The following is a 24148-nucleotide window of genomic DNA, read 5'->3' on the forward strand; positions in this document are numbered from 1 at the left end:
AAGCAGATTTATGTGAATTTCATTGATTTATTATTTGCAGGCATTTCATGCTTATGAAACTAATCAGTATTAATTTTGGAAAGAATAAAAACATTGTGACTTTGGTCAGAACATCTCTGGGAAGTTTTTTGTTGGAGGAGGGTGAGAACAGGGGTGTTTTTTTACCATATGATGTAACAATTGGACAGATACCCTAATATGACCTTAAGGGTATTTCCATTATCTGTCTAAACTCTATAGTGTAAGGATTGCACCATATCCATTTCCCACGGGCCTGCTCATTGTGATGGAAAAGCAGTGAAAAACAGTGCTTGAAAATCTGAATATGATTTCCTTTTAGAGACTGTGGATTCACCATAATATAGCAAATGGATATCATGTAGATAGGCATATGTATCAGTTTGATAACAACAATTTTCCTAAGTTACATTACTGTAATAAAAGGTTCCTGTTATTTTACTTTTTTAAACCAGATGAGACAGCTATATGGTTGTGTGTCTATGTAAAGACAAAAATCAATGTATTACTTGTTAAGTTGTTGTTTTCATGGTTTATGTGATGACCTAAACTTTGCTATGTTCTCTTTGTAGTACCTAATCGCTGCAAGATACACTCCATTCCAGCTATCGAAGAAAGTGTTTGAATGCACAAAGTAAGTTCTGTATTCTTGATGCATTACTAAAGTAGATTCAGAATATACATAAGGCTGTATAGGAAATTAGTTTGTCCACTTCAATGCAGAGAAAATCATACACTGAAACTAAAGAAGTATTTGACCAGCCTTTAATAGCTATATATACTCATTGGCAAGCCCATTAGACCTAACAAGATACAGCTGGTGAGTTTACATAGTGTTATTTGCCTGACCGTTATTGTCTGATTGTATGAATGTACCACAGTCAGTAGTTACCATAATGAAGAACGATCACAGACTTTATGCCTTTTGCCACCACAAACAATAGATTCATTTGTAATGGCTGGTGCATAGGATCTTTCCCTCATTAGGCTTTGTTCATGAGTTCTGAATTGGAACAGTTACAAGAATTGTGAAACTCTATAAAATAAAAAGGGAGGCAAATATTTCTGTTACATGGGGGTGTCTCTAATTTCTCAGCTTCACCTAACTTATTTTCTCCTCCCTCTGCTAAAAGGATTTGTGAACATCATTACCTACATTGTTTCACATACTTACTGTAGACTCAGACTAAGAAGCCATTTGTCTGTTGGCTTTTAAGTTTTCTTTTACTCCTCATAGGAAATTTGTAGTTAAACATAACTGTGAAGAAGGATTAAGGAAAGTTATATGATTGATTTAGTAATACATCCACAAGGTGGCAATGTTTAGAAAGCCTTTGAAAATGTACACAAAAGAGATGTTTCTTGCAGGGTGAACCATTGCAAGAATCTCCCTTTCTTTAGAGATATATCTTTCATTAATATAAATCTATATGTAGAGAATTCTAGTGTGCAGCATGGTTCTGTAATGCATGCAACATGCACATCTGCTGTATGCAATAGGTTTTCTTTTACTTTTAAGTCCTCTGTCAGGTTGGAGGATTAAAGCAAAAACATCCATCAGGGTTGGTGCTTTTGAAAAAAGTAACTGCATTCATACCATGAGTTAAATCATGCCTCGGTATCCTGAATACTCTGGGAAAAGCTGTCTTTTCAGATTTAGCTGGCTGAAAGAGGGGGGAAATTAGTGAAGGTAGTCTTTTTCACAATTTCCCCTGGGAATTCAATCCCTGGCATATCTAATAAAACGATCTCTATTAAGAGGCATTGGTAAAGTCTTTTCTCTGCCTAAGAACCTGGTGAGCTGCTGATAATTAGAAGATATTGTGCTAGATGGACCTGACTCCGTACAAGGCACTAGGGCAGTAGAACTGGCAGTGCTGCAGTTTACAAGAGGAGTAAAAGTTATGTATCACTGGAGACAGAATGAACAGTCCTTACAGAAACCCACTTAAAACTGTATTATAGCTACTGAAAACTAGTCTTGGAAACTATGTTTCCTGGATTAGTTGTTCTTAGTTCAACAAGAAAGTTTCCCAGAGAATTCCCTGTGATATTCTATTGCCTGTGAAATTTTTCTTCCTAAAAATTATTCTCTATTAAACACACTTCATAAATGGTAGCATTGCCTTTCAGTACAAGGCTTCATTTTGAAAAAGAATTCCGGAAGTATATCGAGAAAATCATTAACAGAATTTTTATTTGGGGCTTGGAAATGCAGTTACAGCTGTCTGTACAACATTATTTGTGCAACTACATTTAGCAGAATTTAACAGTTATTGGGCTGCACATCTAGTAATGCTGAATTTTTATCAGTTTATCATACACCATGTAGCAAGCCATAGAGTTTTAAAGCCCCCCCGCCTCCATCCCATCCCAGACTTTGGCATTTCCTCTGAGCTCACCGAGTGAGGCGGGCTTGTGCCTCTTCCCCACTGCCCCTTCCAGCTCTGAAGAGGAAGAAGCGCCGCATGAACTTTGAAGTAACGGTTGGTGGGAAGGGGCCGGGCCAGCTCGCATTTGGACGCAGCAGGACTGTGGAGAGAGGGGCGTGCACACTAGCTTGTCCTGGGACGATCCAGCCTGGGAGGAAGAGGAGGAGAGAAGGGGGCAGGAAGGAGCTGCGGTGAACTCCCCCCCTCTGGCAGAATCCTAGCAGGGGGGGAAGCCACAGGAGTGGACCGGGATGTGCTTTGGGAAGAGGCCCGAGGGGTAGGGCAACTGGGAGCGAGTCGGGAAGGAGGTGAAGCCCGGCAGCACCCTCTGTGACTTGCTGGATAGGGAGGGGGCGCACACCAGGCAAGCCTGGGAGCCTGTGGCTTCCAGGCGAGGGCCGGGGCCTGGGGGGGACCTACCTACCTCCTTCCTGCCTTCCCCCTGCTGCCTGCCACCCTTCGTGCCGGTGGTGGCACCTCTCTGGGCTTCCTCCCGAAAGGAGCATCTGTCTCCCTCCCGAGTCCCCACGTCTCTCTTCTCAACTTGCAAGTTACGCCCAAGGCGATAACCAACCTTTTCAGCAGCCGGGGCCGGGGTGCAGGTTCAAGTTCCTTCCAAGTTGGTCCTTCTGGTCCTGGGAGCGGGCAGGAGGTGCAGTGGGTGGCTGAGATGGTGGGCGGGCAGCAAGTCTGTCTGCAGTGTGTGCAGCATGTGCTCGGCGCTGGCAGCTTCCACAGCGATCAAGGAGGAGATGGAGCACACCGGCGCACAGGCAACTGGGTGAGCAGAACAGGCAGCACATGCAGAGCTGCAGGTTTTTGGTGAGGCGAGGGAGGGGCCGGGGGTGGGGTGGCAGGCCAGCGCTGCCTGTGAGGGCTGGGCCGCAGGTGGTGAAGGCTGTGAGGGAAGACTGTGAGGGAAGGGGCCTCGCCGGTGGCGGTTGCTGAAGGGCGGTGGCGGCTGCCAGGGAAGGGGCCTCAGTGGCGGCGGCCGTCCACCGCGGTCGCAGCCTCGGCGGGGAAACAAATAGGGAACAGCAGCATCCAGCCATGAATGCTGGGCCCGTGCTGCATCGGATGGGTGGGCCAGAGGTGCTGAAGGCCCTCCGGCGTATGGGAAGGGGCCTGCCTGGTAGCGGCCACGATCCCAGCTGGGCGTGGGAAACAGGTGGTGAGGAGCAACAACCTGTCCTGGACGGTGGGCTCACGCTGGCTGTGAGGGCTGCACCGGAGGTGGTGAAGGCTCTCTGGCGTGGGGAAAGGGGTGTCGGGCGGCACAGGCTGGCTGTGGCGCGCAAAAAACAAAGTCTCTGGATAAAGGCTTTGAGGTCAATGAAGGCAAAAACCATGACACAATAAAAATATAGTTATTTATTTAAGGTGCAAAAATATTTAAACAAGACTCGACAGTGAAGGAAATAAAACAATTAAACCTAAGCTTTTCCAGCATAGCTAAAACATAAAATCATGGTTCCAGTTACCATTCAGGTTCATCACAGGCAGTTAGTTCCAACAAGACAAGATGATCAGGCTTTAGCCCTTCCAAGCAGCAATCATATGGGATGCCAAGTCTGGAGCTGTACAACCACTGACAAGCTTCTGTGCCAAGTGGTCACCCAAGCTCTGCACAAGAGTGCCATAGTGCAAAGAATAACTAGATTTATGGAAAAGGTCTCAGATTGACCCCAGGTCTGTTGGACCAATCAGACATCCGAGAGATGATGTAACCCTCTTGGTTGCTAGGCACATGACATTCAAGGATGGACTAGGGGGAGAGAAATTAAACCATACTGCAGATAGGTCACGCCCATTTCCACACAGGTGCCTAGGGCTGCCAAGTCCCCCCGGGGGGCGGGGATTCCCCTGCTAAAAGGGCTCCAAATCCTCAGGTCCGGATCCAGCTGGCGGGAGGAACCCCACCCCCGAAGTGGCCAGATCAGGCCAACGTGCCTGGCGTGATGACGTAGCCCGGAAGTGACACCATCACGCTGGGCATGTTGCCGGGCGATGCTCTAGCAATCACCCTGAAAACTCTATGGTACTATGGAGTTTTTAGGGAGATTACCAGAGCGTCGCCCGGCGACGAGCCCAGCGTGATGATGTCACTTCCAGGCTACGTCATTGCGGACTCCCAGAGGACTCCCAGAGAGGGTCCTGGAGTCCCCCGCTATTACTTCGGTAAGACTTGGCAACCCTACAGGTGTCCATAGCTTCAGTTGTTTGGAATGTGCTAATTAGAAGGACCCCAGAGAAGATGGTTTTCCCTAGCACTTCAGCTGCAAACAATTAGGCTAGCAAGGTCACTGTGTTCTAATTGTCTCTGACTATCTCTGGGAAGATTTCTGTAGGCCTCTCTGCAGCCTGAACCAAAGATTTTATTTCTCAGAGCAAAGCAAGGAACCATTTTTATTTACAATCATGGCAAAGAGTCCGTTTAAATGCTTTGAGCAAGAACTGGGGGGGGGGGACTCTTGAACTCCAAGCAGTGAATTTGCTGCTTGGAGTATAGGTGTGTGGGGGAGGGGGCGCCAGTCCCCAGCATGATGACATCACTTTTGTGTGACATCATTGCATTGAGGACACCACCCCCTCCAGAGACACCCCTCAAAGTTCCACGCGGGGACTAAGAAGGACCTGGCAACCCTATTGGTCTCCAAGGTCCTACTGGACTTGAATCTAGCTGTTCTACCATAGGCCAACATGGATACCCTCTGAAACTATCTGATGTAAGTAATGGATCAGGAGAATTATGGTTTGCCTTCACAGACGGGATACTAATAATTGCATTATTAGTATCCCTGGTTGCCCTACCTTAGAGAAAGAAATGTTGCCATCTCCATTTTACCTTTAGCTATGGGTGTGGGGGAGTGTTATCAAGGACCCCCTTCCTACCTGGATATGTGCTGTTCACCCTGATTCTATCCTGGCTAAATTTGCCTTGGCAGTCATTGTAGGAGCTAGCAATGCCTTGCTTTGGAAAAGGTGATGTCAAGGCTCTCAGGCTATGCTAATGAGTGGCCAAAGCCTTGGGCAGAAGACTGATTCATTGATGGGACATCTGCATGCCTGCCCATTGTCACAGGGGTTTGCAAACCTTCTTCTATCAATACAAGTCTTTCTGAGTGGAAAATCTAATTACTATCAAGCAGCCATGTGTGCTGATCACCTTTTGCTGACCTTCCCTGAATGTCTCCTAGCCTACCAGCCTGTTCCAGGCATCAGGGAAGCCTCAGTTTTTTCACCTTTCTGGGAAGCCCCTCTTAAAACAGTCAGAGCCAGGAAATCTATAGATTCTCATCCTGGACTCACATGTCTTTGAAGTTCTTTTTTGCTGGCTCCTATAATTATCACTGTTCTGCCTGTCTCGTCCTCTCCACCTGTGCAGAGGCTACCAACTAGGGTTGCCAAATCGATTTGACTCACCGGCGGGGGAGGCTCCTTCCCGTCCGGGAGTCTTCTGGGTGCGCGTGCGCGCGCGCCGCCGGAGCGTCACCCGGAAGTGACGTCACATGCTGGGCGGGGCCACACCATTTGAGGGGAAAACTCTTTGTTTTCCCCTCAAATGGCGTGGCCCCGCCCCCAGCGTGCGACGTCACTTCCGGGTGACGCGCACGCGGGGGTGGGGTTTCCCCCGGGCCCCGATTCCGGCGCGCCGGGAATCGGGGCTCCGAAACGGGGGATTCCCCGCCCCCCGGCTGCATTTGGCAGCCCTACTACCAACTCCACTTTTCTGTCTCTGGAACTTTAGGACATGTACACAGGGACATGTACTTGCCAGTGCCTTACCTTACCGTTTGTTTGTTTATTTATGTATTCAATTTATACCCCGCCCTCCCCACCGAGGCAGGCTCAGGGCGGCTTACGTAAAATGCATATATAAATACAATTAAAATCATTCATAAAAACAATCATAAACAAAACAGTTGTCAGTTATCCTAAAGTGCTGGAACAATACTCAATAAAGTGTGAGAGCAGAGATTTCTAGGTTAAACCATACTACCTAGGTGACAATCATGATGATATTCTCACACCAGCTCAGTTTGATCAACTAATTTGAGCAGCAAGAACAGGCTGAAGTTGGTAAAGCCAGGGCACAGGGTCACTCCTCAGGTGTTTGAAGCGGCTCCTAATCAAAAGCCTGGTGGAAGAGCTCTGTCTTCCGGGCCCTGTGGAATTGTAAGAGGTCCCGCAGGGCCCTGATCTCTTCCAGGAGCTCATTCCACCAGTACGGAGCCGCCACTGAGAAGGCCTTGGCCCTGGTTATCGCCAGCCTGGCATCTTTAGGGCCTGGGAGGGCCAGCTGGCTTTGGGCCCCTGAACACAGGGCTCTCTGGGGAACATATGGGGAAAGGCAGTCCCTTAGCTTTGCTGGATCTTCACCATAAAGGGCTTTAAAAGTCAAAAACAGCACCTTGAAGCGAATCTGGTGTGCTATTGGCAGCCAGTGCAATGCTTTCAGCACAGGCTGAATGTGCTCTCGCATAGAGAGACCTATCAACAGCCTGGCCACAGCATTTTGCACCAGCTGCAGCTTCCTGATTTGGGACAAGGGCAGCCCCATGTAGAGAGCATTACAATAAAACTGGTTCACCAAATATGTAAAGTGAGATGATTCTGCTGCCTTGGACCCTACGTCAACCAAACGAATTCTCCCATATTTTCAGGTCAGGGTATCTGAAAAACCAGTATTTACTGTGAATTATGAGATGCATTTGGGGATTCATACTGAGTATTCAGTATGTGAGTGGCGTAGTGTTAGAATATTGGTCTAAGATTGGGGAGACTAGAGTTCAAATCCAGAGCCAGTTTGGTGTAGTGGTTAGGAAAACCTCTTTTTGCATTTTAAAAAATCATAGGAAAAGCTTTATTGTTTTGAAGGCATTTTTATCTTAGCTGGTAGAAAATGGCACACAACTTTCCCCCTTGAATAGATAATTAAGGCTCCATGACTTTTTTCTGCATATTGTCTTCCAGCCTTATGGTTTTCTACAGATTTCCCTGATTTGCCTGGATGCTTGGGTGTTTGGCTTCCTTAAACTGTGCATCTTCTACTACTCCAGTGCTTCAGGAGGCAAAGGAGGCAACCCAACATATTGTGGGTCATATAAATCAGCAGTGGTGTAATAGTGTTATACAAATGGTGTTATACAAATAGATTTCCAGTCAAAAACAGAAGTCAAAATGAGGAGGAATGTTCATTGATTTTAATTGCAATTAAAACACTTGAAAACAGTTTTACCCTAAACAACTATAAAAACCTCCATGAACTCTATACCTATCTTCTATACCAAAAGAATGTTGTTTTCTTGTCTGCTAGCATCAGCTAGAGGAAAGACCTACTATTTAATAGGCCTTCATTACATCCTAATAAAATCTTACTTATGAGAACAATCTATAAAACCAGAGAAATATGAATAATCTGAAAGGAAAATTCATTATATTCCCATGCATACTACAATGGCTACAAGTATAAATCCCTCAAATTCTAAGTAGCTTTGCACTTTTTGGTCAAAGAGCTATTAACAGCTCACTTCCTACTCTGTGTACCTGGGAGACTGCATGCTATGAATATAAATGTGCCTAATTCCATTGGCATTGGCAGTTCAACTGCATAGGGACGTTCAGGTTTCATCTGAAAGCACCTTCAGTTTCTTGTCTGTAATGGGAATGGGTATCCACATCCATGGCTTCAAGCTGTCATATGAAACTGGTCTTTCATAGCAAGCTCTTTCGGAACTATAGTTAATGTGCTGAAATGGAAATGAATCCTAAAACAAAATTCATACTATATTGTTTATGTCCCACTGATTTTAGTGCAGACTAACTCTTGCTCACTTCAATATGATATAAATCTGATTTATGTATGGCTGGCTTAAACCAGTGTATTAAGGACTCGATGCAAATTTGCTTATTGCAAGAGTTAGGGTTTCACTAGTACTGTTCAAGGCTTGACCTATCATTAACATTGTACATTATGATATTTCTAGTTAAGTAATTGCACCTTACCATTATTAGCCAGTTTTAAATCTGTTATTATATAGGCATTTTGGTCAAATGTGGGAAGAAAATTGGATTGGGGGGGGGGGTAGTTAACATACATAGAATGTTTGTTTATAGCTCCAGGCTGCTTACTTAATTTAGAAATAAAATAGGTTCGATGCCCTTTTATGGCCTTGTTTTAAAAATTCTGCATGACTTTTTCCCACTGCTCTGTAACCAGAAAGTATCCCTTGAGAATTACAATAAGTGACTAATCAGAAGCTTTAAAAGTACCAGTTTTAAAAGACAGCACTCTCTGATTTACTCAAGTAGTAATATAATATAAAGCTATGTAGATAGTTGTTTTTATTTTACTAAGTTCTAGAGTCTTTAATCCACTGGCAATACCGTCCTAAACAGAGTTACACCCATCTAAATCCATTGACTTTAATGGACTTAGAACTGTTTAAAATGCCACAGTTAATTTGTATTTTATTTCTGGTCAGTCTGCCCCCCCCCCCCGGTCACAACTTCTTTGCTACAGGACTGAATCCAGATCTTGTAATGCACAGGCATAAACACTGGAAGGAGATGCATGCTTGCATCCATGTCAAAAGAATCATCCAGTCATTTTATGTAGCCCACATGAGCATTTGATTGATTGATTGGATTTCTAGATCCCCCCCCCCCCAGATAGAGCTTTAGGGTGGTTTAAAACATTCAATGAATACATCAAAGCATTCCAATATACAATTATACAAACAGATTAAAAACTTAAAACAGCAATACAATCAAATATTCCACATAGTGTTTAAACTATGTATGTCCTGTCCCTTGGAGGGATGGAGAGGTGAAGGAGGCCAGGCTTGATGTTAAACTGTTGCTGTCCTCAACCATAGGCCTTGCGGAACATCTCTATCTTGGAAATCCTGTAGAACTAAGGCAGGTCCTTCAGGGTATGGATGTCATTGGGCATAGAGTTCCACCAGACCGGGGCCAGGGCCGAAAAGGTCCTGGCTCTGGTCTAGGACAGCCAGGTATCCTTCAGGCCAGGGATTGCCAGGAGGTTCCTCTCTCCAGGGTGTAATGCTCTTTGGGGGGGTACACCAGGACAGGCAGTCCGTAGATATGTTGGTCCCAGACCATTTAGGGCTTTGAAGGTTAATACCAAAACCTTGAACCTGTTCCAGTATTCAACCTAGATCCAGTGCAGCTGGCATAGCACCAGTTGGATATGTGCTGTTAATGGGGTTCCAGTAAGGACCTGGGCCACTGCATTCTGGACCAGTTGTAATTTCTTGGTCAGTCTCAAGGGTAGTCCTGCTTTGAGCAAGTTACCATAGTCTAGCCTGGAGGTGACCATTGCATGTATTACTGTGGCTAGGTCAGAGCGAGATAGGTAGGTTGCCAGTCTAGAGGAATGCCAGTCTGGCAATGTTTGTGACCTGGAACTCCATTGATAATGAGGCATCCATGAGCACATCCAGGCTCCTGGTGTTAGGTACTGGTATTACAGGTATGCCATCAAGAGCCCAGGACACGCCTCCCCCTCCCCCAACCATAGAACTCTGACTTTGAAGGATTCAGTTTCAGCTGGCTCTGCCTCAACTATCCCAACATGGCCTCCAACCCTTCATCCAAGACGGATGAGGCGGTATCCAGCCAGCCAGCCATCAACAGATACAGCTGGGTGTCATCCACATACTGGTGGCAACCCAGGCCGAAACACCAGCTGGGCAAGGGGGCACATATAGATGTTAAACAACATTGTAGAGAGGATTGCCTCTTGAGGGACCCCACATACCAGGAGGTATTGAGGCAATACCCTCTCTCCTAGTTGCCACCCTCTGTCCCTGACCTTGGAAGAGCATCATAACGCACACACAAATGTGCATCTGCACATGAAGTGAAAGCATGGACACTCACTTGTGCACATGGATCATCTGTACCATTGGACAATAACTGAGATAACAGGAAGATACCCCTGTTTTTTGACAAAGAAAGTTAATTCAAACTTCTTATTTTTTTAAAAAAGCGTTTGTTTAAGCTTTTTAGCGGTACCATTTAACAACCAACCAACCAACCAACCAACCAACAAACAAAAAACCCTATAAAAACTGTAATAAGGCAAGCCAATTGATATATACCTATTATTAATACTTGCTATTGCTGCCTGAGAACCAAGAGTTTAGCTAGCTATTTTATTTAGAAAGTGGGTTTTCTATTTCAGTGCATTTAATTTAAATGACTGGTAATCATCAGAGGTCATTTTGGGGGGGATCGCGGGGGATCGCAGTTCTCCCGGGTGAGGTACGGGGGCGGGGCACATGACGAAGCCCCGCCCCCTGCTTCCGGCCGCCCCGCTTCCGGCCCTCATTCAGCCAGGAGGAGGCAGGAGAAGAGGGAGGGTAAGTTGCTTCCTCCCTGCCTCTCCCCACCCCTGCCTGCCTGGGGCCAGGGAGGGCCTTCGCGGGGCTTCCTTGCACTCCCACTGGCCTTGCAGGTCCACCACCGGGCCCCTCATGGGGCTCGGCAGTGGAGCTGCAAGGCTGGCGGTGGCAGCCGGGACCGTTGGGGGATTGAGTCAGAAGATTGCTTTTCAATGTGGCAAGTAGATGCCACTGTTTAAAGTATATTCATTATTTTCATTTTCAAATGTCAAATGTTGTTTCTGTCCCATCCCCCCCACTGCAAGAGCTGAGAAGTTTTTATAAGGAATGAAAATGAAATTTGGGGGAAGGGGATTAAGTATTTGCATTTCTTCTCAGATTTAAGCTTTGTGATTTAAAAAAAATGTATAGCATAATGCATACAATTGTACTGTTTGGTATATTTATTAAATTTAAAAGTATAAATGTCATTACTATTTATTAAAACAGCTGTTACAAATATACCCTGTATTTGAGATGGATATGTAAACTTATGTACCATAAGGAATTAACACATAATTTAGGTATTCCTTTATGGGAAAGGAGAATAAAAATAGTTAAAAGTTGAAATTTAAAACCACACACATCATTAGAAACAAAACACACATATGAGGACATTCCCTAAAAAACACAAAAGAATCAATGGACTCACATCTGCCATTAAAAATCACAATATTCAGAAACAAGTGGTAAAACATTTCAGGCTTTGAAACCATAATATTGCTGATCTAAAAGTGACCATTCCCCAGCTAAAGAACTTCTAATGGAGATTCCAGCTCCCCCAGGGCTGAATAAGGGTGTCGGATTTCTTAAACAGCAATACTAAACAGAGGTGCACACTTGTAAACTCATTGATTTCAATAGACTTAGAAGGGTGTAGCTCTTAGGATTTCCCTGTTGCAGTGACATCCTAAGTAGTCATGTACTTCTAAGTCCATTGAAGAGGAAGGGTACAACTCTGTTTAGGATTGTGGTGTGCATGACTCCCTTGTATTTCTGGGCTAAATAAGGATGTCCTGTATTCGGCAACTTTTGAAAGTATTTTCCCACCATCACAGTGAAATATGATACTCGTTCAGTAATTGGTCAAATGTGGTAGCAATGTTATAGGGTGAGATCCAGTTTTTCTACTGGTGAAGAGGGGGAAGGGTTTCTTTGGACTATCCAAAAAGTCTGTGCTTGGGACTGTGCGACTCCTAAGAACAATAGCATATGGGGTAGAGGCTTTACTAAGGAAAAGAAAGCTGACTGAATCCAGGCCCTGATCCCTAATATTGCTGCCTTTGACTGAAGAGTCTTACTAGTAGCATGATCTTCTGTAAGCATATAATTTTAAAATAATGCTCTAAAAAGTTTGACTCACCATGCTGAATGAGAAAAGTCCTCCCAAAATGATTTCCCCATCCATGTGCTTTCTCACCTCCAAAGAACCCTGAATGGTGTACATGGTTCTCCCTTCAGAGCTGAACCATGGAGGAGTCATGTTTAGGGATGGGCATGAACCAAGAAAATGAGGTTTGGTTCATGGTTTGTGGCTGAACCAAGAACTGAACTGAACAGAGATGGGAGGCTCATTTACAAACTGAACCGGTTTGTGTGGTTCGTGACCCTGCAAACCCCATTGAAAGGGAATGCAGTCCCTTTAAACAGGGTTTGCAGAAAGCCCCCCCCCCCAAAGCTGGGGGGCAGCTTCCTCTTTGCTGCTCAGCTGTTTTGGGCTGTCTTATGCAAAGGGACTGTAGAAGACAGCCAGAAAAACAGCTGTGGGGTGGGGAGGAAGCTGCTTCTTGCCGCTGAGCTGTTTCGGGCTGTCTTGTGCAGTCCCTTTAAACTTTAAAAGAACTGTACAAGACAGCCCCAAAAACAGCAGCCAGCAGAAAGAGAGGGGATCTCCTGGGAAGGGACTTCAAACCCACCTTTCTGTTGGCCACAACAAGAAAGGGGAAGAGATCTCCTAGGAAGGGAGATCTTTCCTTTCCTTTCCTTTCCTTTCCTTTCCTTTCCTTTCCTTTCCTTTCCTTTCCTTTCCTTTCCTTTCCTTTCCTTTCCTTTCCTTTCTTTTCTGCTGGCTGCAGGGAGCCTCCACCAACAGAAAGGAAGGGAGGAAAGATGTCAGATCTTCCTCCCTTCCGTTCTGCTGATGGTGCGGGGATCACCCTGGAAGGGACTTCCTTTCCCCCTTTCTCCAGCCACGGCTTGCTGTGGCTGGGAGAAAGGGGGCAGGGATTGCCCGGGAAGGGGCTTCTTTTAACTCTTTGGTTTTGTTCCCCTCCACTTAGAAGGGGGGGAGCAAAACCAGAGGGTTAAATATGGGGGTGAAGTGCCTCCCAGGGGGCATTTCACCTCCTCCTTTCTGCTGACACAGCTGTCTTGGGCTCCCTCCCACAGCCTGTTTAAAGGGGCTATGCAAGAGAGACTGAAGTCCCAAACAGCTGAACCAGTCAAAAATCCAGTAAATGTTCGGAGAATGCACCTTCCCTGAACAACGGTTCCCAAGCTCCAAACCAGCCCAAGTTTGGCCCAAATTTTGGCTCACGAGCCGGTTCATGCCCATCCCTAGTCATGTTTCCACAGCCATCTCATTCCTTTGAAAATCCTGTATGTGTCTTCACCCTTTTTTTGTTCAAATATTTATATAAAGAACAACTGGCTGCTTCTCAGCATGTCAATTACATGAGCAGGAACTGCACATTTAAAACTTGGGCTCTTCATCTACAATATGAGCAAAGAACTGGGGATCCAAAGTCCTGAAATAAATTTGTTCAGAGGGCTGGTTTTCATAACCACTGAGTGAAGGATAGTCTTACTAGCAGATCAGCTTTCCCCATGGCATTATGGGTGCCAAAGCCACTTTGGAAGCAGTGTGATCCATATCAATCCATTCAGTGTTCTGTGCATTGTGTCCACTGTCCCACATGGGTGGAATGGCATACAGAATATATCCCATACTAAAGGTCAGCAATAATCTTGTATGATTAAAGTGCATGCTAGCTGTCATGAAATTAAGAGAGGCACTGATGTAATAGTTTATTTTTAGTTTGGTCAAATTATCATTATAATTTTTATAATTTGCTGGAAGTTCTTTGGATTTTTTTCCTTTCTGCTGATTTTTGCATGCTGCAGAGAAGTGCACTTGAAGATGAACAGCTGTTGCCACTGTGCTGAATTCAGTGCCAGTTCTATTCACCCCCTGCTGTCTCGTTTCTTTGTGCTCCCTCTTCTGTTGTATTCTTCTCATGTTGTCTTGAGATTTATTGCCCACCACATCTCAGGGTCTAAGGATTAGTAACAATCTGTTTCCCTAAAAACAAGCTAGAATGTAAGCATAATGCCAATGCCCTCCCCCATTCATAGGCTTTCATCCAGACTTCTGAAAGCAGTCCACATTATAAATTCTTGTGGCGCTTCTAAAACACCTGTGGACTCTGATTCTCAGAGATCTTCAGGGCAAGACTACTGTAGCTGATTGGGGCAGCCACAGAGAATGCATCTTGGTGTACCCATATTGTATAGGGTGGTGGTATTAGACACAGTACTCTAAAAGTAAGGCATTTTGGAGCAAGGCTGATGATCCCTGTTTTCTACTTAGTACTTATTTAGTTATTTTGTTTAATCAGGTGCCCAATCAGGTCCATCAAGGTAGCTAAAAATTAAAAACAGAGCATTATAGAAGCACATCATGGGATGAGTTAAAACCAAAATGGAAAAACATAATTAAAACATAGCAAATAGGAGGAATCATTGAGGGAGTGGCAGATGAAACAAAAGTCTTCCCCTGCTGGCAGAAGACAATGCCATGTGCACAGAATGCTACCTAACATGAATATTAATTATTAGAATATAGAAGTTTGAATGGCTTATTCATTAATTGCAATGAGAACTGAGGACTAAGTGGAATGCATCTTTTTCTTTCTGTCATGAGAAAATGAAATGGAACATTTTTGTTTTTGTACGTTTAAGTCTACTCTGCCGCTATACCTTCCAACCTATAAACCATCTTCTTTCCTATCAGGTCACCTTAACATTTGTGGCTGTTCAAACATTTGTAGCTAGCAATGCAATCTTATGCAGAGTTACTCCAGTCTAAACCAACTGAAGCCGATTGGCTGAGCTTGGAGTATCTTTGCATAGCTTTGCACTGGGAGACTACTGATGAAACTAAACAGTGCTTATTCTTTTTATCTCTAACTTCCCCCCTCCTTTCCTTCTCATGGCTCCTTTGATCCCCCCCCCCCCCCCCATGCTGCCTACCATAGTAGTCAGGGCAGCACTTTAGAGAGGAGGTTTGCTTCTGTTTGCAGAGGAAGTGACTTTTTTCCTACCTGATGTCAATCACTTTCATGTAAGAGCACATTTAGAAGGGCCTTTAAAAAAAACATGAAAGAGTATATCAGGAAATGACAATATTGAATCTTAAAATAATACTTTGCTGTTTATATACAGGAAGTGTGTAGGGCAACTTGTGTCTTACTATTCCGTTCCAGAAGAGAGTAAATTTCTGACTCAGTTATTGAAATATTGCAAATGCTATCTCAATTTAAATTTGACTGTAAGTACCTGAGATATCAATCCATGCTTGTGTTAATGTTAAGAGATCTCAGGAGGATTCATGATGTAGTTAAGGATGTCTCACCGGGTTAAGCAGTGTGACTATGATAACCTGTCATAAAGAAAGGAGAGGAGAATGCTTTGGGTTCCCATTGGGGAGAAAAGCGGTCCATAGATGAAACAAATATGTACTCTTCCTGTCCTGCTTTAAGTGATATTTAAGAATGTTGTATAAATATCTTAACATCAATAGCATGAACTTAAATCACTCATCATGCCATGTCTGAATGGATGGGCTGATAACACTGCTAACGGTTGCTATTTGGTTACTTCATTATAAGCATGTGATACTTCAATGACAAATATGTTAATGTTTGAATTGAATCTGTAGGTTAATATGACCTAGCATGACCCTACCAAATCGGATAGGCAAAATTATATCTGCCTATTGAAACAATTGCCAAATAATGTTTTGTTATTCCTATCACTGTAAATATTAAAATATTAAATATTTAAATATTTTTTTAAAATCAGATCCTCTGACTTTTGAGTGCATGACCCTAATGGTGAGGACCTTATAGCATGTGAAGCTCAACTGAAACTATGAGATGCTCAGTGCACCCTTACTTGGAAAATCCAAGTATTCCTTTTGAATATCACAAATTTTCTGCAGTATCATCAGGAGCCAGTCTTTTTGATTTGAGAAACTATTCTCTCTTTTGTTTGTTCTTGATTCAGAGTGTATTAGCCAAATCATGGTTAGCTATTAGATCTGTACCAGTTTTGAATGAGAATTAGGGAAACAGTGCATTTCTAGAAGATCAGTATTTCCCTGTTTCTACAGAACCAATATTACTCCCAGACATGAAATGATCATCTCCTGTTCCACATACAGATGTAGTTTAGGGGTCTGTGTGCAACTTTAGGTCAATGGTAATCTGTTCTTGCAGCTAACCCCAACGATTCACTCAGCATATAGGATTGCTTACTATGAGCAGGCAGTGGGCAGTCTCGTATAAGTGGACCAGTTTCCGGTATGTATTTACAGTTCTACATCAGCCTTTGAGAAAGGCTAAAGAAGGGTTGTCTCAAGTCAGCGACCCGGTAGGGTTTTCAAGGCAAGAGACATTCCGAAGTGGCTTGCCATGGCCTGCCTCCATGTCATGACCCTGGTATTCCTTGGAGGTCTCTCATTCAAATACTGACCAAGGCTGACCTTGCTTAGTTCCAAGATCTGGTGAGATCGGGATAGCCTGAGCTATCCAGGTCCGGTTGTCTGTACTGATCCAAAAATATCTTGTGCTCTTTAATAGTTTGATCTAATTTAATACATTATTTGTTAAGTATTCTGCCTTTTCATTAATCAATATACAAAGTGATGGTTCTAGATGGGTAATTAGTCTATAGCAGCAAAATAAGAGTCCAGTGGCACCTTAAAGACATGACAAATTATTCAAGAATAATACTGGAATAAATTTTGCTGGTTTTTAAGGTCCACTGTACTGCTCTTTTTATAAATGTACAAGGTAGCAAACAGAAAAAAGCAACAACAGTAAGCAGCAGTCAGTCATTTTTTAAAAAATCTGTAGATCCTATCTTTTGTCCTTCACAGTGCCAAGAGAGTTTAGCCATCCATCTTTCTTTTAATTATCAAAGACTGAAAGCTCCCTGCTGCAGCATCTGGGATACATGGACATGTGCCTAGACAACTTAGCAATGGAGGAGTAAGGCAGCAGCCGCTCACAGAACATTTTGAGGCATAAATCTCGTTTGAGCTGCTTTTCTACTGTTTGTATGGATGTCTGATCATAGTTAATGCCAAAGAGACAGTGGTGTGGGGTGGAAGAGCATTTTGGAGGATATAGGTTTAATATTTTTATTACAAACTGACAGAAGTTTGTTTTAAGAAGGCCTTCCTTTCCTGGGGACTTTAAAAGACCGATCTTTAAGTCATATGTTGACAGACAGTCATAGTCTGTAAACAAATTAACATCCTATTCCACTCCCTTCAATTTTTAACAAAACTGTTATATATGTATCCATATAAAATGCTGAAATAGTAAATGAAATTAATTTTTTTCATGAGAAATAAATGGTGCTTGTGAAAGTAAGATTGTCATTTCTTCTGTTTATAAAATCCAGGCTACAGTTTGGTTTACTATTCATGCTGGTCCTCTTAAGAATGGGTGAAATAAGGCCTCCATGTATTATTATTTTCAGTAATTTATTTGGTCATAATATAATGGAGGGGAATTTAATATCCTCAGACAAAAGAAGATTCATCGTTTTTAAAGACTTTTCTTTTACTCACTGGAAATTGTCAATGGTTCAGTTGTCAATGTGGGGGAGGGAATAGTGGGTTTTCATATCTGATGAGAAATCTTTGGTTTTTATTAATCTTGATGGAAAAATCTCTGTTTTCCCAACTATAACTACCATCTCCAAAACTACATTCTATTAATTTACTATATTTTAAATAACCCGAGTGTTATGTATTAGGACTGGAACATTCCAGGACTATCTACCAGAGACTGGCTGAGCTTGGAGCTCTAGAACAATAGCTCACCAGGACTCTGGAAGTGACCAATGAGAAACTAATGTTATGTAAATAGCCTATCGTTGAGAGTTGGATGTGTTTGGGTGTGGTTTTTCCATGCGATTTAAACAGAGCGGTTGCCATAGTGTTTTAGTCTCATTCTTGAAATCACTGAATACAGTAGAGCTGTTCACTGCAATGCGTCTTGGACTCAGTATTTAACACTGGCGATAAAGGTGGGATCCTGTTGAGCGAGCCCGAGCCTATTTGCACCACACCACGCACCGAGCTCCAGTGCCATGCGCACCGCACCACAACTGGCACCATGGCTGCCGCTCCAGGACACTTTGACGCATTCGATGGCATTGCAGAGGACTGGGACTCCTACAATTCTCACATCGAGTTCTTCCTCAAGTCCTCCAAGATCACCGAGGCTGAGAAGAAGTGTGCCACTTTCTTCCGGGTCTGCGTCCGTTCAACGTTCGAGATTGCCCACTTGCTCCTGACTCTGGTGGAGCTACGAGCCACTCCATACCAGACGATTATAGACTGGCTGCAGGAGCACTTCATCCCAGTGCCCTCCCTCATTGCGGCCCACCACACTTTCTACACTAGGAAACAGTCAATGGGTGAGTCAATCATGCCCTACGTTATGGCCCTCTGGCGTGCTGGCCGACACTGCAACTTCCACGACCTTGAGAAAGCGCTCCGTGACCGGCTGATGTGCAGAATTTCGGACGAGGAGATCCAAAGGTGGTTCATTGCCAAACGGGACCCCACATTCAAGGTCACGCTTGAAGAAGCCCTCTCCCCAGAAGCCACTGATCAGTTCACTGCAGAGGACCGCCAGGCTCTGAGCCTGCCAGCTTCACGGAGGCCCGACACCGCAGCCCACCATGTGGACATCTCCAATGAGGATGAGGAGGTCCTGAAAATACATTGCCCAGCCTGCCACGGCACTAGCACTCCCTCCACAACTTGCGCCAGCAAATCCACCACCTCAACACCATGCACCAGCTGCGGGAAGCCCCATGAGCGGAAATACTGCCATTTCCAAGATGCCTCATGTCGGAGCTGCGGAAAGGTCAGCCATATCGCCCATGCCTGCCATTCCAAGGGAACCCGGAGGTGACAGTCTGCCCATTGGGAGTCTGTGCACACCACGGAACTGCACACCACCACCGTCCAGCATCAGCAGGTACTGCTCTTGCCCCAGGACACCCCCGATAAAATTAAAGTGACTGTTCTAATCAAGGGGGCCCCTTGCATGATGGAGCTAGACACAGGGTCCTCCATTTCCATAATCTCGGAGGACACCTTCCATAGGCTCTGCCCTAAAGGGGGCCCTCGCCTCAGCCTGGCCGGTTTCACCCTACGGGACTTCCAACAGAATGAGGTGGCCGTGAAAAGGGTGGGAAAATTTCAGGTGCAGTACCAGAATTTTGAAGGACTCTTGGACTTGCTGGTAGTAGGGGGCCATTGCACAAGGTTACTAGGATTATCATGGTTCGAGCCCTTGAGGTTCCAGGTCACGAGGGTATACCAAATTGCCCGGGAAGACTTTCAGCAGGTGTGTGATGAGTTCCCGGCCGTATTAGATGGGACGCTCGGTCATGACACCAGACCCCCCCATTTCCCTCCATCTCAATCCAGAGGTGCGGCCCATAAGGTTGAAGGCCAGGCTCTGAAGCCAAAAATAGATGAGCAGCTGGATTGTTTGGTGGGCCAAGGGGTTTTGGAACCAGTTTCGAATGCTCTCTAGGAAGCCCCAATAGTTACGTCCGTTAAGCCCAACGGGGACGTCTGCATCTGCACGAACTATAAATGTACCATTAATAAGGTGCTGCAGGACCACGCCTACACGGTCCAGGTAGGCAGCCACATCTTGGCCCCCGTGGTGGGCACCAAGATTTTCGGAAAGTTGGACTTGGCTCAGGCCTACCAGCAGCTCCCAGTGGATAATGCGACAGTAGAGGTCCAGATCATAGTCACGCACAGGGGCGTGTTCTGGGTGAGCCGACTACAATTTGGTGTCAGCGTAGCCCCAGGGATTTTCCAAAATCTCATGGACTCTCTCTTTAAAGGTATCCGGGGTCCAGCCCTTCTTCGATGACGTTCTGATCACTGCCCCCAAAGAGGAGGAATTCGTCTGCCAGTTGCGTGCCATTCTGCAGCAGTTCCAGTCAGCCAACTTGAAGGTAAAGCGGGAGAAGTACCTCCTGGGCATTCCATGAGTTGAGTTCGACCAGCTTTGTCGTCATCTCCTGCCAGAGGTAGCCGACCCAGCACCAGCTGCCGCAGAGGCCAGCCACCAGGCACCATTACCTCCACCGCTGGAGCACAGCGGGGAGGGGGGATGTGCCACACGCAGGGGACTGTCCTGACCACGCGGAGTTTCCCACACCCATACAGACTCTGTATCTGACCCACCATCCATCCCCAGTGCCGCTGCTGAGACCCCAGACAGGGCCCCCATGACTGCACCCACACCGCTGGAGCCGAGATGCTGTCAGTGAGAAAGGCGCAGGCCAGCATACCTTGAGGACTATGAGTGTTAAAGTGCTTTGGAAGTTAGGGGGGAGGGTGTTATGTATTAGGACTGGAACATTCCAAGATTATCTACCAGAGACTGGCTGAGCTTGAAGCTCTAGAACAATAGCCCACCAGGACTCTGGAAGTGACCAATGAGAAACTAATGTTATGTAAATAGCCTATCATTGGGAGTTGGGTGTGTTTGGGTGTGGTTTTTGCATGCTATTTAAACAGGGCTGTTGACCTGGTATTTTAGTCTAATTCATGAAATCACTGAATAAAGTAGAGCTGTTCACTGCAATGCGTCTTGGACCCAGTATTTAACACTAAGAGAGAGAGAGAGAGACTGCATTTTGACTACTTGTTTCTGGTCAGTGTTTTCTATCAGAGGGTCCACATATATAAGGATTGTTTTGCACAAAACTATGTGTATGGGAGGAGTAAACCTCCAGGATGATGTATTGTAGATATAGTAGTAACTTGCACTGTGTGCAAAATTAACTACATCTGTAATGTGTTCAGTATTTCTAAATGGTAAATGTCAGCCAGGCCAAAAGGTCTGTTGTCCATATGGATCCCACATTGTTCCTCCCCTCCTTTCTCAGTATTGCATGTGGTTCAGTTGTCTATGTGGAGGGGGGATGTTCAAGAAAAGCTGACTCACCCCTCTCTTTTTGCCATCATAATTTAAAAAGACAAAATTAGAATAAAAGAGCTGTTGTTGGGAAGAGATCCACCAGGAAATGTAGTCAGTTACTGAGTGCTGAAGCAAGGCGACTAATAAATAATGCTGTGTTCAAACTCACACTCTGTTTGGTTTGGGCCTTTTGAAATTGCTATCTTGGTGGCGTCAATAGAGCTGATGCTTCATTTTCTCTTTGTCTATATTTTTAAAAAGCCAGTTCTAAATGTATTTTTGCATAGTCTAGCACTCTTCAGCAGTTCTCACCTCAGTATTGCCCCTAATAATTTTCAGGATATCCATTAGCTTACTTGGCAGTCACTGCACTGTTGCTGCTTGTTTGTAACAGTACCAGCAAATGGCAAAGTTCATCCTTTGTTTATTGCATCTTCCAAACCATGGCAACAGTATTGCCCACTGTGTAAGTATATGATGTCTACTGGCTTGTCTTTATCTGCATGATTGATAGCTGCTCTCAAAGGACCAGGCTCTTCCCACAGAGAGGATCTTGGGCCATCAGGAGAAGAAATACTCCAAGCACCACAGAACGTTACAGATGCAGATACTTGGGTGCAGCCTGCAGGGCTTTTTTTCTGGGGGAACACACTGGAACAGAGTTCCAGAACCTCTTTGACAAAATAAAAGTTCATGAGTTTTCAGTATACAGATTGAAAACTTCATTTTCCTCTTGAGAGTTCCAGCACCCCCCTCCCCCAAGCCCTGCTTGGGCCTCTTTGGATAGAGGAAACCAATCACCCCATCCCCCAACCAAGGAATAGACACAAAGTAGTGGGTGGTTACTTCAGAACATCAGAACATCAGAGACGCCAATGTTGGATCAGGCCAAAGGCCCATCCAGTCCAACACTCTGTGTCACACAGTGGCCAGAAATACCAGTGCCATCAGGAGGTCCAGCAGTGGGGCCAGGACATTAGAAGCCCTCCCACTGTTGACCCCCCCCAAGCACCAAGAAGACAGAGCATCACTTGCCCCAGAGCCCCTAGCTATACCTTGTGGCTAATAGCCACTGATGGACCTCTGCTCCATATGCTTATCTAATTCCCTTTTGAAGCCGTCCATGCTTGTAGCTCCCACCACTTCCTGTGGCAGTGAATTCCATGTGTTAATCACTCTTTGGGTGAAGAAGTACTTCCTTTTATCCGTTCTAACCCGACCGCTCTGCAGTTTCATGGAGTGCCCACGAGTTCTTGTATTGTGAGAAAGGGAGAAAAGTACCTCTTTCTCTACCTGCTCTTTCCCATGCATAATCTTATAAACCTCGATCATGTCACCCCTCAGTCGTCTTTTCTCCAAGCTAAAGAGCCCTAAGCGCTTTAACCTTTCCTCATAGGGAAAGTGTTCCAACCCTTTTATCATTCGAGTTGCCCTTTTCTTCACTTTTTCCAAAGCTATAATATCTTTTTTAAGGTGTGGTGCCCAGAACTGCACACAGTATTCCAAATGAGGTCTCACCATTGATTTATATAGGGGCATTATTATATTGGCTGATCTGTTTTCAATACCCTTTCTAATAATCCCCAGCATAGCATTGGCCTTCTTTATTGCAGTCACACACTGTCTCGACATTTTCAGTGAGTTATCCACTACAACTCCAAGATCTCTCTCTTGCTCAGTCTCTGCCAGTTCAGACCCCATCAATGTGTATTTATATTTAGGATTTTTGGCTCCAATGTGCATCACCTTGCACTTGGCCACATTGAACCCCATTTGCCATGTTGACGCCCACTCGCCCATCCTTGACAGATCCTCTTGGAGTCACACAGCTTTCTCTGTCCCTCTCAATAGGAAGAATGAACGAGCTATCTAGGAAGAAGTGTGGTGTCACCACAGCCAGTATATTGGATGAGTGAGATAATTCCAAGTCTATCAGACCCATTCACCACTATTAACTCCCACTGATCCGCATCTGCAGAGGACAGGATTAGGACGTTTTTCTCTCTGTCATCAAGTCACAGTTGACTTATAGTGACCCCGTATGGTTTTCAAGGCAAGAGGTGGAGGTTTACCATTGCCTGCCTTTGCATAGTGACCCTGGTATTCCTTGGTGGTCTCCCATCCAAATATTAACCAGAGCCAACCCTGCTTAGCTTCTGAGATCTGATGAGTTCAGACTAGCCTGAGCTCTCCACATCAAGGCTAATTAGGTTTAGAGCTAATGAGTGGAAATTACAAGGAAGTAGATTTCTGCTGAATATTTAGAGAAACTTTCAAATGGTAAAATATTCAACAGTGGAACAGATTACTTTAGGAATCGGTGGACTCTCCCTCCCTGAAGGTCTTCAAGTAGAGGATGGATGGCCCTCTGCTGGGGATGCTGTAGTTGTGTGTTTTCGCATGTAGAGGAATGTTGGTACCTTCCAGCCTTAGGACTTCAAAAGGGTGGTGAGGCAGAACTTTCCTTTGTAGAAGCCAAGCTGATTTTAGTGATAATTGACATGCTTTTATTAAAAGACAAAAACATTCCGCATTCGAGTTCTTAGAAGACGGGGACGGCAAAGGATAAGATGGTTAGACAGTGTCATAGATGCAACGAACATGAAGTTGAGCAAACTTCAGAGGACGGCGGAAGACCAGAAGGCCTGGCGTAATCTGGTCCATGGGGTCGCGAAGAGTCAGACTCGACTGTGCAACTGAACAACTGAACAACAACAAAAAAATGTATATGCCATCCAGATCCAGTGACTTGTTAATTTTTACTTTGTACTGGAACCAATTTTGTGTCACTTCCGTGAGACACAGGTCCTCTAGATTCCTCCATGAAAACAGTGCTCTCTGGAGCACTCCTTGGTCATTTGACAATCTGTCTCCCTAGCTGGTTTCTTCCTTTTGATATATCTAAATAAGTCTTATATTTTAACAGTTTTTTTAAAATGTATCTTTTAATTTGCCTTATTGAAGACCCCCCCCCCCGAGCCTGGGCTTGTGTTCCTCTTTGTTCCCATTTATCTAAGACTCACATTTTTGTGTCTTT

General features: G+C 44.8%; 1 protein-coding gene across 1 annotated transcript in view; it reads left to right on the forward strand.

Moving 5' to 3' along the window:
• The first annotated feature begins 598 nt into the window (after positions 1-598).
• MAPRE2 (microtubule associated protein RP/EB family member 2) overlaps positions 599-24148 on the forward strand; it is a 128955-nt gene continuing 105405 nt past the window's right edge. Inside the window, exon 1 of the mRNA XM_015425461.1 lies at positions 599-652. The gene's annotated coding sequence lies outside the window, so the exon portion shown is untranslated. The remainder of the gene's footprint in view (positions 653-24148) is intronic.

This window comes from Gekko japonicus, unplaced genomic scaffold (genome assembly GCF_001447785.1).
Source record: "Gekko japonicus isolate JY-2015 unplaced genomic scaffold, Gekko_japonicus_V1.1 scaffold337, whole genome shotgun sequence".
NCBI lineage: Eukaryota > Metazoa > Chordata > Lepidosauria > Squamata > Gekkonidae > Gekko > Gekko japonicus.